The 14305-nt window shown below is 40.1% G+C and overlaps 1 protein-coding gene across 3 annotated transcripts in view; it reads right to left on the bottom strand.

Annotated features, from left to right (window-relative positions):
• Positions 1-14305, bottom strand: part of OCLN (occludin) — a 55523-nt gene that overhangs the window by 20669 nt on the left and 20549 nt on the right. The gene's annotated exons all lie outside the window — the stretch shown is intronic.

Genomic DNA, 14305 nt, shown 5'->3' with positions numbered 1-14305 from the left:
GTTTTCTCAGTCATGTCCGACTCTTCATGAGTCCATTTAATGTTTTCTTGGCAAAGATGCTGGAGTGGCTTGCCATTTTATTCTTCAGTTCATTTTACAGAAGAGGAAATTGAGGTAGACAAGGTCAAGTGACTTTCCCAGGGTGACCCAGCTAGTAAGTGCTTCAGGCTATATTTGAACTCAGGTCTTCCTGAGCCCAGGTCTGGCACTTTAGCCACTGCACCATGTAGCTGCCTTTGGTATATCGTAAGAGCTAGCATTCCTAAACCATTTTGAATTCAGCATCTGCCTTTAAGAAGAATAATTTCTGCCCTCTTGCTAGGTCACTTATCAACCTCTAGGTTGATAAATACATTACTCCTATGAAGAAGTGAGAAGGAGGGGTAGGGGGGCAAGACTGGAAGGGAAAACAAAAAGAGAAGTTGAATCTGGCTGTCAATGTAAAATTTTCTACCTCTTTATCACAACATCTGATAAGACCGAAAATCAGTACACAGGCAGGTGCTGTAGTGGATAGAACAAGTAATTGTGTGATCCTGGGAAACTCCGTTGAACTTTCAGGGCCCAGGAAATTCTCTGAGATACATGATCTCTATCCCCGGGCAGTTTCCACACTGAAGAGTTTCCCCTTTCTAAAGAAATTATAGGCAGAGCTTTAAGGGCAAGGAATGAAATTCACATCTGAAGGCTGAGTATTCTTAAGAAAGATAATTTATTCCCTTGCAGTCCTCAGCATAGGTTCAGGGAGAGACAGGGTTTTATTTTGTTTTTTTTAAGCATGCTCAAAGGAACCTAAAACATTCTTGTCTTGCCCCTCTGTTGAAAAAATGAACAGATTTTGTTTTCCCATCGTATTCATTTCTGACTATATCCCTACACCATCCAGGAAATCATCCCTTGAGACAAAGAGTTGGAAAAGGGCTGAATTATTTAATAAAACCAAAACAATACAGCAAACAAATCTGATAGAAGCTATGACATTCCACAACACAATTTTTCTTGTGGACAGCTTGGTCATCATACTTTTACAGTATGAAGGTATTTTTTTATATTTTTGCTTTCAGGTTTTTTTTACTACTTATTACTATTAATGACATGTAGTCATTATACTATTTTCCTCAATCCCTTCATCTTTTGAAAAAGCAAATTTTATTTTTTAATATCAATTTTATTTCTCAGTGTATCCCTCCCAGAGAGTCATCTATTGTAACAAATAAAAAAAAGAGAAAATAAAAGTCTAGTAAAAGTAAACTAACACACTGGAAAAAAAAAATCTGTCATTCTATGTAATAATCCATACCTCAGTCGCCTCACCAAGCCCCCAAAAGGAGAAAAAGATTTTTTCTCGTCTCCTCTCCAGGGCTAAGCTGCATGGTCACTAAAATTACTCAGCTTCCAGCTATGGGCTGGTTTTTGTTGCCCATTCCATTTATGCTGTTGTTTTGGTAGTCACTATCTATACTGTTTTCTCCAAACCCTTCATTTTTACCAAGAAGGAAACAGACGGCCAAAGAGGACAGGTGACTTACACAAGGTCACTTTTTTTGGTATACTTCTAAGGAACTTTTTGGATTATCTCAGGAGTGTGAATGAAAAGACCCAAGGAGTCACACATCTCTTGATCTCTGGTTTAAATGGGGAAAACAAGTAAATTGAAAGAACCATAATAATTATAATATTGGGATTATTTTCAGATTCAAGGAGGAAAAGAGACGATGTCTTTGCTTGCGCAACCAAGAGCCTACACATTTATTTTACTTTAGATGAGCATTTTAACATGAACAGCTGTTTTTTGATATATTCATTTCATGTCATATTTTCAATATAGGATTCCAAGAAGTTTACAAATGTTCACCTAAATTTTCAGGTGTGTCAGTTATATTTTTACCTCATTATTTTTAATGGATAATCTACAAATGTGTATTTAATGACAATGTAAAATTTTTATGAATAAAAATGCACTTTACATGCCTATATTATCAAGCTGCCACCAGTCTTCAAGTAGCTGGATTTTCTTTGTCATATTAGCAAATTTTAGTTTCTTCACATCTTTTACTTGAACCACAGTAAAGACACTCCTGGGCAGCTAAGTGGTACAGTGGGCATTCAGTACCTGGCCTGGGGTCAGGAAGACCTGATTTCAAATCTGAACTCTGAGACTGACTAGCTTTATGATCCTGGGCAAGTCAATTCAGCCTATTTGCCTCAGTTTCCTCATCTGTCAAATGAGGTGGAGAAGGAAATGGCAAACCACTTCAGTATATTTGCCAAGGAAACCCCAAATGGGGTCATGAAGAATCAGACACAACTGAATGGACTAAACAAAAAACAAAGACATTCCTAGGTACTACCCTGAATGAATTATTAATGTTCCAAGAATATGGTCTTTGTGGCCATATTTTTATTTCTACACTTCTGAGGCCGAATCCTCTTTTTGAATATTCCTTCCTCCCTCGGTTTCAGAGCTAATGTATTCACATGGGTTTACTCCTGTTTTTCCTAAACATGCTCCTTTTTTGTCTCCTAATTTTCTTCCAGGCCCTCCAGGTTTCTGCCTTAGCCTTGGTCTGATTTCTGTCTATTGGCAGTCTCATTCATTGCCACAGCTCAGCTATAAGCCCTGCTCAGACACTTCCCCAAACTAACCCTAGCCAATCATCTGAGTTCTAGACCCACATCTCCCTCCTTCTGGAGAGCTGGCAGGTGCCTAAAACAGAGCTGGTCAGATCTTTCTCTAAACCAGCTTTGAACTTCCCTTTTTTTCAGGCTGTGGGACTTGTCAGCTTCCAGAACCTGAGGGTTATCTTTGACATTTTTTTACTTCGATTACTCAATCAGTTACCTGCTTTTGATTCCCTTCTCTTTATTCTGATTTTTACCAGCCCAATAGAGGTCTTCATGACCACCACCTATCTGAATTGCTATAATAATCTCCTAGGGAAAACTAGGTGGTACAGTGGTTACAGCACCAGGCCTGGAGTCAGGAACACCTGAGTTCAAATATGGCCTGAAACTTACTAGCTGTGTGAGCCTGGGCAAGTCACTTAACCCTGTTTGCCTCGGTTTCCTCATCTGTCAAATGAGCTGGAGAATGAAATGGTAAACCACTCCAGAATCTTTGCCCCAAAAAACCCTAAAAGCAGTCACTTAGAGTCGAAGACGACTGAAATGAATGAACAACAAACAATCACACACCAAAGTTCACTTTTTTCTATGCAGCCTTGTTTCAAAAATAATTTCTCCTGGACTTAGCTTTGGGTCATAGGATCTATAGATTAATGAAGTGGATAGAGATCATCGAGTACAAGCTTCTTATTTCACATTTGAGGAACTAAGGCCCAGACAGGGTACGTAATTTCTCCAATGTCCCACAGGTAGTAAGTGGAATGTAGTGTTTGAATGCAGGTTCACTCTTTCAAACTCAAAAAACACCCTGTGCCACTATACCAGTGCATACAGGTTGAATCTCTATCACACCCAAGCTATGAAACTCTCACTGAGGTAGACACTAGCGAAGTATTGCCTAGAAATCTACTATTTGAATGGAAAGTTTTCTCCATAGAAAATTACTACTTACATCTGCTTCAAACATTATGTGCCTTTGTTTAGTCTCCTGGGCAGGCCAAAAGGAAACCAGGATGAGCTGCTCAGCTTGGCAATTAAAATAGCTGAGCTTATGGGGTGCCAGAGGGTGGAACACTTTAATCTCAAAGTATCATCTCTAATTTTATAACCTGAATGCCCCAACTGCCTTCAATGTCCTTGTAGCACAAGTTCTCCAACCAGTAAGTAGCTGAGCTAGTTTTTCCAGTTTTTCTGATACTTTACACCTACAGATGCTCAACCTGTAAAGGCCAGGAGTCCAAATTCATTCAATGTTTCCTTCAGATTTTTCTCTTCATAGCAGCATCTTTGGTCAAATAACAAAGTGGTTTTTAAACCTTAAGGAAAGAATAGGCGAATGTCAGCTATTATTAATAATACTTACTGTAAAGGTAGCTGTCTCTCAGGGTCTGCTAATATCTGTCCAGCTACCAGCTTTCTGAGCAGGCATGAGTAAGAGAGCTAACTGAGCTTTCCCATGGAGAAGTTTGTTTCTGACTGGATGTGTAACTTCACCATCAAGGAAGATCTATACTTTCTCTTGATATATTCTTAGAAAAATGCTAGAGGGCACTGAAAAGTTAACTGATTTATCCCGAGTCACAGACAGGAGGTGTTAGAAGAAGTTCTGAGGCTGGCTCTCTATCCACTATATCTCAAAGTTACTGCTAATTTAATCAGGTTGGAACATAGTAAACTATGGGGAGAACTGCAGGCAGATTGGGGTACAGTTAAAATCAATGCCAGATTTCAATAAAAATCAGAAAATACTACATTGATTTATAGCTCCTTCAACCCAAGTAGCTAGGTGGTCAAGTAGATAGAATACCTGGCCTGCAGTCAAGAAGATTCATCTTCCTGAGTTCAAATCTGGTCCCAGACACTTCCTAGGGAAAGGTAGGTGGTACGGTGGTTAGAGCACCAGGCCTGGAGTCAGGAACACCTGAGTTCAAATATGGCCTGAAACTTACTAGCTATGTGACCCTGGGCAAGTCACTTAAATCTGTCTGCCTCAGTCTACTCATCTGGAAAATGAACTAAAGAAGGAAATGGCAAACCACTCCAGTTTCTTGGCCAAGAAACTCCCAAATGGGGTTACTAATAGTTGAACACGACTGAAAAACATCTGAACCACAAGATCCAACCCAATGTGTTTCAACCCAAACATTTTACTCTGAAAAAATGGCAACTAGCAAAAGCAATGACAATGAGTCTTTCGACATCTTTAGAGAAATTTAACTATGCAAAATAGAAGGCACAAAGAATAGGCAGGAAGATCCCAGAAAACAACTGAGCTAAACACACCTGATCTCTCTGGAAAGCAGAGGGACATGGTAGCCAAGGGCAATGATGGTTACAGTACAAGCTAATTTGCAAAACATCAAGGAGAATAACAATAGATAAACAGGACAGCTTTATTTATTTTTCAGAGACTAGAACACTTTTAATTAGGAGCACTCAAGGTGAAGAAATGAAAACAGATAAAGATGCCATTAGCAGGATCTTCCCACAATCCTGTACTTGCAGCACCAAGATGCTTTCTTTCTTTTTAAAGAAATGCTTTATAAAACAATGAATAGTAAATAATAAAGAAAATGAATCTGTAGAGAGTTCTGCTTGAGATCCCGTTAACATAGATCAAACAAGCGAATTTGTACATAAACTGGGGAGGCAAATAACAAATAGGCAAAATGAAACTGGTCTGCCAGTGTTTTCATAGTGATCTAGTCTCATCAGTGATAACAGTAAAGCCAACAAATCTGACCTCTAACTGTACAATATGAAAAGTAAGAAAAATTAATAATGATGCTTAAGAATATGAAATTGGGGAGAGTGGTTGGATCTGACTCAATGGATACAGAAGAAATCCATTCTAGAAGTGGCACAGTTTTAAGGGCACACAGGGATCAATTGTCTTTCTTTCTTAAATATACATTAATCTGTTTGATACTTATCCAACCTTGCTGGGTAGTTATTACAGGTATCATCATTCCCATTTGGCAGATTAGAAAACTGAGTCTTAGAAAGGTTAAATGAATCCTCTGTGGTTATGCAGATAATAATAATGATGCCAAAGGTAAAAATGAATTCTAGACAAGGAACTACTATCTAGAATATTCCCCTAGTTTGTTAGTCTAGTAAACCTATCAACTATGAAAGGGCAGCTAGGGGTGCAGTGGATAGAGCACCAGCGCAGGAGTCAGGAGGACCTGAGTTCAAATCTCACCTCAAACACTTGACACTCATTAGCTGTGTGACCTTGGGCAAGTCACTTAACCCCAGTTCCCTCATCCTGGGTCATCTCCAATCATCCTGAGGAATATCTGGTCACTGGATTCAGATGGCTCTGGAGGAGAAGTGAGGCTGGTGACCTGCACAACCCTCTCTCACTCAAAACAAAGTCAAGTACAAGTCATGTTATCATTTCTCTGATGGCATGGTCTTCTTCGGCAATGAAGGATGAACACACACACATACATACAACAGTGAAATGAGATTGTCTATTATGATGTTTTTAGTTAGGTTTTTGTGACCACTCTTACAGATGTTCACTAAAAATCTCAGGGATCAATTTTCAAAATTGATTAAGTTATTTTCTATAGGAAACCATATTGCCACAGCCATGCAACTGACTGAGAAAGGTGGTGGTGTGTGTATTTTGATTTGTTTTTAAAGCCTGTGGCTCAGGAGAACAAAATCCAGCCTTCCAAGGCTTTCCTGCAACAAGGTGTCTGACTGCTCTTCAATGGCTTCCTCAAAAACACTTCTGTTCTGTCAAGGGGAAAACACACATTGTCCAGATTGTAATAATCTGGCAGCATTTCATGAAGTCCATCAGCATGAATATGCAGGTATATTTGGAGAATGAGAGAAAGACAAAGACAAGAATCACACAGGATGGGAAGATACAGAGGTAGCACTCGATGTTAGTGATGCCACAGATCTAAGCATAAAAAATCAGGGAATTTTATTTCACTCAGCAATGATTTGCTTATGTATCACCCTTCTCTTCAAGACTCATCATCACTCTAGAAACCTCCCTATAACTGGAGATAATATCAACAGCACCAGGCAAAAAAATGGCAATCACCGTAGCGCCACCTGCTCCTACACACCACTTTGACACGCATTTGCATGTCAGCCATGTGGTCATTTAAAAAGAAGGAAGCCAACATGGCAGAGTTCTCGCTTTTGATCTATTTCTGGACATCTACAGCACAGAGCTCTCTTCCATGTTGCACACAGTTAATGCCCTTCCTTGTTTCTAAATGCAGCTATCCCGCATTTCTAAAGCCCTTTTAGGTTTATAAAACACTTTCCTCACTACAGCTATGGGGAAGGATTAATACAAGTGCTGCCATCATCATCCTCACTTTATAGCTAAGTAAATTAAGACTAAGTAAACAAGTGACTTACTCATATTAACAAAGCAAATCTGAGGAAGGGTAGGAACCCAGGGCTCTTAATGCTTGGCAGCTAGGTGGTACAGTGGGTATAGAGTGCCCAGCCTGAAGTCAGGAAGACCTAAGTTCAAATCTGGCCTCAGACACTTACTAGCTGTGTGACCCAGGGCTAGTCATGTTACCTTGTTTGCCTCAATTTCCTCATCTGTAAAATGAGCTGGAGAAGGAAATGGCAAACCACTTCATTATCTTTGCCAAGAAAATCTAAATGAGGTCACTTAGAGTCAGACATGACTGAACTCTTCATGCTGCCTCTCTAAAAAACTAGTGATTCCTATTTTGAGTGGTGGACATCCAAAATGATTCATTTTCATGTAAAATTCTTTAGTCTGACCATGGTTCCTTCCGGCACGTTCTCTCCCTTTTATCAGAGCCCAAAGCTGTTTGAGTTGACATGGTCCGTTGTACTTTAACTGTGGCTATCTGACAAAACAAGCCAAATAAAATAAACAAATTCTGCCCTTTCATTTTGGACCTAAACACAGACGCCAGTTATCTTTTTTCATTAGAAGGAGCGATATGCTAACACGGTGGCAGCCCAAGCCTCAGGAGACCACACACAGGGGAATGGTGGTGCAGGTTCCAAGACAAAGCCAGCCCCACTTCCCGCTGATGTCTCCATTCCCCATCCCCCCAACAACCAGCTCCATCCCTCCCCTGCAGCCAGCCCCGCCCACCCCACCCCACCCCATCCCCCTCTTTGGAGTTTAGGCAAGAATTTGCTGTACCTAAGTTCCTGCATATGTTTCAAGATGAGATAATGTTCGGGGGATGAGAAGAGTCTCAGACATTAATTTTTACTGCTGTTTGTACCTGTCTAGCAAAGGGGCAGAAGGGGGAGATGAGAGAAACTTGTGAGAAACATGGAGGAAGGTTGTTAATTTTACTTTTAATTTTTGCTCCACCCATCCCTCCTGCAAACTCAACACTAATTTCGAAATAGCACCTGGTTTCAAAGGTATAAAACATGATCTCCAGTGAGATAATGTAGGTAAAACACTGTGTAAGTGGTGGCAGAACAGAGCATGGCTACTTGCAGACCATCAGAACCTAAGAGACTTTCTGTGCCCAGCACACCAGGCTCAGCCAGGGCTCCACCAAAGCTTTGCTTTCCCCCAACCTCCCTTTTTGGGGCACTGAAAGTCAGAGTTCCTGTAGCTTCCTGAGCAGGGCCTTTAAGCCCTGGGGGCAGCCACCAGGTAAATGTTGTTTCATACTAATCACAAAAGATTTTGAACTTTCTAGAATGAAATTACTTTATTGGAGAAGCAATTAGATTGGCCACCTGCCACCTACTTAAAAATAACAAGAGGAGCACGTTTCACAGCTTTTATTCCTGGGTTTGAAACACATGGGTCAAGGGAGTCCAAGGCAGGCCACTCACCCTTTTCCAAATGCCACTTGTTTCTCTAGGGAGGGTTGGGGGCTGGCGGCCTCGAGGCCACATGTGTAGTCCTCTACGTCCTCGAGACCCTTAATAGCTCAAAGGGCCTAAAGTGGCCTCCGGGCCGCTGGCTCCCCACCCCAGGGCTAGCTATTTCTGTGGTGGTGGTTTTTTTTTTTTAAATAAACTATGAAGAGTAATAAGAAAGAAGGGAAAGGGAAAATATGAGGAAGAACAAAGAGCTCTGAAGTTGAGATCCAGAGGTTAGAAGGGGCCTGTTTTTTTAGTTCCTTCTATATCACACATTATCTGTGACCCTGCAGACATGAATTCACCTCTCTAGATGGTTTTCTTCCCTCTGTCAAATGAAAGTTAAACCAGTTTATCTTTAAGTTCCCGCTATTGCTGGTATTTTGGAATTCCTTTATACTATGGAGGTAGGTTTGCAGCTGGAGTTTATACATCTTCCCGAATACTACCTAGGATGTATATAGTATGGCTGAATATATCTAACATATGTATAGTATATTAAAATTTAAGGGAGACCTTCCATGCATTTCACCACCTCCTTTGGTCAACACAACAACCACAGGCCAGGAGGCAGTCAGAGCAGATACGATGAATTATCCCCATTCTACATAGCAAGAAACTGGGGCTTTTTAAAGGAGGTGATTACTCATGGCTAGTCGCATAGCTAGCCAAATGGCCAGCATATATTAGGAACTAGAATCTGGGTCTTCTAATACCTAAACAAGAGTTGTTTCCGTTATACCACCTTACTTGTCTTTTAAAAAATATATTCTTTAACATTCATTTTTTAAATTTTGAGTTCCAAATCCTCTCTCTCTCTCACCTCCTCCTCACCCATTGTGAAGGCAGGCAATAGGATATTAATTATATATATAAAGGCAGGCAAAACATTTCCATATTAGCCATGCTGGAAAAAAAAACCACAAGAAATGAAAAAAAGAGCACGCTTTCATCTGCACGTGGAGTCCATCAATGCTCTCTCTGGGGGAGGATAGCATTTTTCATCACAAGTCCTTCTGAACTGCCTGGAATTATAATACTGATTTAGTGCAGCTAAATCTTTCCCCCATGATCCCTGTACAATATTGATGTACTAGGTACAATGTTCTCCTGTTCACTTCATCCAGTATCAGTTCATGGAAGTCTTTCTAGGTTTTCATTTCTTATAACATAATAGTATTCCATCACAATCCAACCACAGCTTGTTCACCATCCCCTCCATTTCCAATTCTTTGCCACCACAAGAAGAGCTTTTGTAAACACAGGTCATTTCCCCCTTTCTTTGTTCTCTTTGGGATACAGACATAGTAGTGGTATTTCTGGCTCAAAGGGTACACACAGTTTTAAAGTCCTTTGGGCATAGTTCCAAATTGAATTCCAGAATGGTTGGATCAATTCACAACTCCAACATGGCATTAGTCATATCGCCTTTCTTAAAGTCATCTACGCATACAGGTTTTATAATTCAAGGATAATCTAACCTGAACCTCTCCTTTTCTACTTAAATGTGTCTGTCACAATTTCAAAATGGTTCTACCCAAGGTGGATGAACTTTCATAAACCTTGATTTTTGAAATATGAAGGACAATCATGGGATTGTTGATTTAGATCTACTTCAATCCTTTCATTTTACTGAAGAGAAAAATGAATTTACGTGACCTGTTCAAGGTTACATAGCTAAAAAGCCCGATGCAAGTGAGATTCAAACTCACATCTCGATTCTGAAACCATGCTTTTTCCACTCTATCATACGAGTTAGCTGGATAGAGCTCTGAACTTGTCTAGTCATTCCAGAAAGTAATTTGAACTAAGATTCCAAAGTCACTAACCTGCGCATAAGCATTTGACCCAAGAACATCATTGCACAACTTATGTTCCCAAAGTGATCAAACAAAAAGGAAAAGGAGCCACATGTAGAAAAGCACTTACAATCCGCCTGTATCATTAGCTACTCATTAAACTTCAGTGCCTCCTTATGAACTCCACATCAGACATAAAATCCTCTCTAGCTTTTAAAGCTCCTTGTAACCTAGTTCCTTCTTACTTTCCTGGTCATCTTACTCTTCTTACACTCTACAGTCTAGCAGCATTGGCCTTATTTGTCATTCCTTGCAAAGGACATTCATCACCCAACTCCATGACCTTTCAGTGGCTGTCCCCCACTGCTGGAATGTTCTCCTTTCTCACCTCCATCTCCTGGCTTCTATTAAGACTCAGATCCAATTCACCTTCTCCCAACCAAGCCACTGGGTACCTTATCCTTCTCCTCCCATTCCCACAAAGCACACACACACTATTACTGTCTTCCTACTAGGATCAGTTCTCATTTTCAGGTTACATATCTCATTTGTGCACCACAAGAAGAGCTGCTATATTCTGTATGTAGTCTCTTCCCATTAGAATGGAAACTCCTGGGGGGCAGGGACTATGTTTTTAAATTTTTCTTTATATCTCTAGCTTTAAGCATAGTGACCAGGACACAGAGAGCACTTAATAAATGCTTGCTGGTTAACTGACTTTGTGAGGGACAGATATATGAATGAAGACTTAAGAAGGGAGACCAATTAGGAGTTTTCTGAATCATAAAGGCTAGAAATGATCAACTATGATGGCTATGAACATGAGATATGTGGTCAGAAAAAGAAACAAGATCTGGCAGTTCTAAAGAAACCACTGAACAAATCTAACAAAAAACTGCATGTTACACAATATACGCAATGACTAAAACAAATAAATCAGCAATGCAAGACAACAAAATTGGTCAATAACAAAGGTACTGTAGTCATATTGTCAAAGTTAAAGGACACAGTCCCCTTGCCCCACCCCCACTCCAACCTCCCACTGTAATAATAACATGGATAAATTAATTATTTTGTCAGGAGCTTTATCTGGCATTTACTGGAAAGTTTGTTTCCAAGCAGAAAACCCCCTGTTGCTCAAAATGAGGTTTTGGTTTTTTTTTTTTAGAGGGGAGAGAAAGTACAGTGGATTTAGCAGGAGATTTGAGGCAATGATGAGAACCAGCTGAGATAAAAAAATTAGTTATTTTATGCAAAATAAATTACAGTCCACCGTTTTTTGCCATCTGTAACAATTCTGAATTTGGGAAAACTCCCTTCAGGTGGTACCTGCAAAGCCAGGAACTCTAAGAGGCTTTCCCTGTTTGGCAACAGAAAAAGAAAACCCTTTCTTACCTCCCTCCCTTTCCACTCTCTAGGGCAGAAATCTCCAGCAAAGACCGAGCAGATAGTTTGATATATTTGGTGGTTTCCTTGTTAGGTAATCAGAACTAGCAAGGTGAGGAAAATAATTTCTCTCTGATAAAGAAAACATACAAAAATGTTTAAAGCCCATAGAGTTGGAAAAGGCCAGTTCACCTGATACTTTTGAGGGTTTCTGATTCTAAAAAAATGTTCAGAGTAGGTTTTCAAACTGATTATGTTTGGGGTGAAGCAGTAATTGTCCTTAAGTATTCTACTTATTTTCACTCTTACTATGAAGTGAATCTGTGTTCACCTCTTGTGGAAAAGAGTGAACTATTTTCCTGCTTCAGTTCCCTCCTCTTTTTGATCCATCCCCCAAACAGATGTTATGTCATTGTACACCCTCTCTGGGCCTTGGGTTGCTCCTTTGTAAAATGGGAAGTGGACCAGATGACCTCTACAATACTATTATGTTCATTTTTCAGATTCTACAACATTTGTCCTTATTCTTCATAGCTGAATACTACAGATGCATTTCCAATAGCACCTCAATACAGAAGAAAGTGTTAAATTTAGAGTTAAGTGATAACTGCTTCTGATACCAGTTGTACAGCCATTTGCAATTTATTTAACCTCTGTGAGCTTCAGTATCCTCATCTGAAAAATCTGGCTAATAATACCTCTCCCTCACAGGAACTGTTGTAAGGAAAAGTGCCTTGTGAATCTTAAAACATCACACAAATATAAACAATTACTCTCATAAAAGGTAGAAAATTAATACCCCTTTTCCTGTACAAACATTCAGGCACTTTGCTACATTTCATTAATCTCCAGTTAATGAATGCATTCCCCACAGTGCCTGTTTCAAACCTTTTCCAATCTCCTCAAGGCCCTGAGTCCACCTCCACACCACCAACACTGCTCACTCTCAAGAGATGGTCTTGTCTTCCACTTTAGTAAAGATACTGAGCTTCTCCCACATTTTTCACATAAAATTTCTCTCCCTCATCAACTCTGAAATCTCATAATTTCCCATGACTTTAATGATCACCTCTGTGTATATGACTTCCCTCCTCTCCAACCTCTTTCCAGAGCACTGGGTCACTGATAATGTTTCCTCAGTGTCAACCAGCGTACCTATTTGTATATGCTGACGAAAGTTGAGCATTTTGGGGGGCCCTCTACCTCCCTTTTCACTCTTTCCCTTTCCCCATTGTCCCTCTCTCTCTCAGACTTCAGTTCTACTTTTCTTATGATGTGATTGACAACTCCACTGGGGTGTCTGTTACTTCAAACTAAGCATATTCAGACCAAAAGCAGTAGGGCACCAACAGCCTTCCAGGTTTACATGTCGGCATCATCCTCAGCCTCTAACTGTTCTTACTATATGCCTATCCATTTGGTTACAATACTGTCCTTTCTTTCTCCACAATAGCTCTTGTACATTTTCTTCTCTCTGATAACACAGCCATCACCCTGGATGAGGTCCTCAAAACTTCTTGTCTGAACCAATAGCCTCTTTTAATTTTTTTTTTAAGATAATCCACTTTAATTGACTTGCCCAGGGTCACATAGTATTTGAGGTTGCACTTGAACTCAGGTCCTTGTAATTCCACTGGTCTATTCACTGTTCTACCTAGCTGCCCCCAATAGTCTCTTATTGATCATCCGGCCTCCTATATTTCTCTACTCCAATGCTTTCTCTACACAGAAGCCAAACAGACCTAATGATCTGATCATGTTACTTACCCACTCCCCTCAAAAACTCCCTATTACTGGCATTCAAGCCAGTTTACAACCTGAACCCTTCCAATCTTCTAGTTTTCTTGTATTTTAATCTTCTTTATGAACTTTATAGTCCAGTCATATCAGCCTAATTTCCTGAATGTTCTTCTCCCTTCTCCCTCCCTCTCAGAATTCCTGGCTCCCTTCAAGAATCAGTGAAAGCAGCACTTTCTGCAGGCAGTCCTCCCAGGGGCTAGAGCCTTTCCCTCTAACGTTACTTTGTATTCCTCTTAACTACACCTAGAGCTATACAACATATACACGTCTTCCCAGAGAGAATGTAAGCTCCTTGAGGGCAAGGACTATTTCTATTTTAACTTGGTATCCTTAACACAACACAGTACGTGGCACACAGCAAGTACTTAACGTAAACGTTTGCTGATTGACTGGTTCTGCTCAAAACCAGTTATTTCTTCAGTTTTAGCTACTTTTTAAAAAATTAATCATGATACTATCTCATCACCCATGCTCAGAACACTGGAGTCACTTTTGATTCTTCTTACCTAATTCCATAGTCAATCAGTTAAAATTTGGGTTAGCCCAGCCTCTGTAATACCTTTCCCACCAGTGGTTTGTTCTCCATCCCCTCGATTTCCCCTATGGCAGTCAGCCATTACTAACTGCATGAACTATTTAAGGGAGCGCTAGACTTAGAGCAGGGAAAATCAAAGGTCACATCTGAGCTGATAGTGTAATCTTAACTCCCCACCTCTCTGGAGGCTCAATGCCCTAATCTGTGAAACAGGTAAATCACTAGCAATAATTAACTCATAAGGTTGTTATGAGGTTACAATGAAAAAATTTATGTAAAATATTTTACAGATCTGCAAACGCTA

Source organism: Notamacropus eugenii, chromosome 4, assembly GCF_028372415.1.
Source record: "Notamacropus eugenii isolate mMacEug1 chromosome 4, mMacEug1.pri_v2, whole genome shotgun sequence".
Classification (NCBI taxonomy): domain Eukaryota; kingdom Metazoa; phylum Chordata; class Mammalia; order Diprotodontia; family Macropodidae; genus Notamacropus; species Notamacropus eugenii.
The sequence above is the reverse complement of the archived record's forward strand: the minus strand, read 5'-3'. Positions and strand labels throughout refer to the sequence as shown.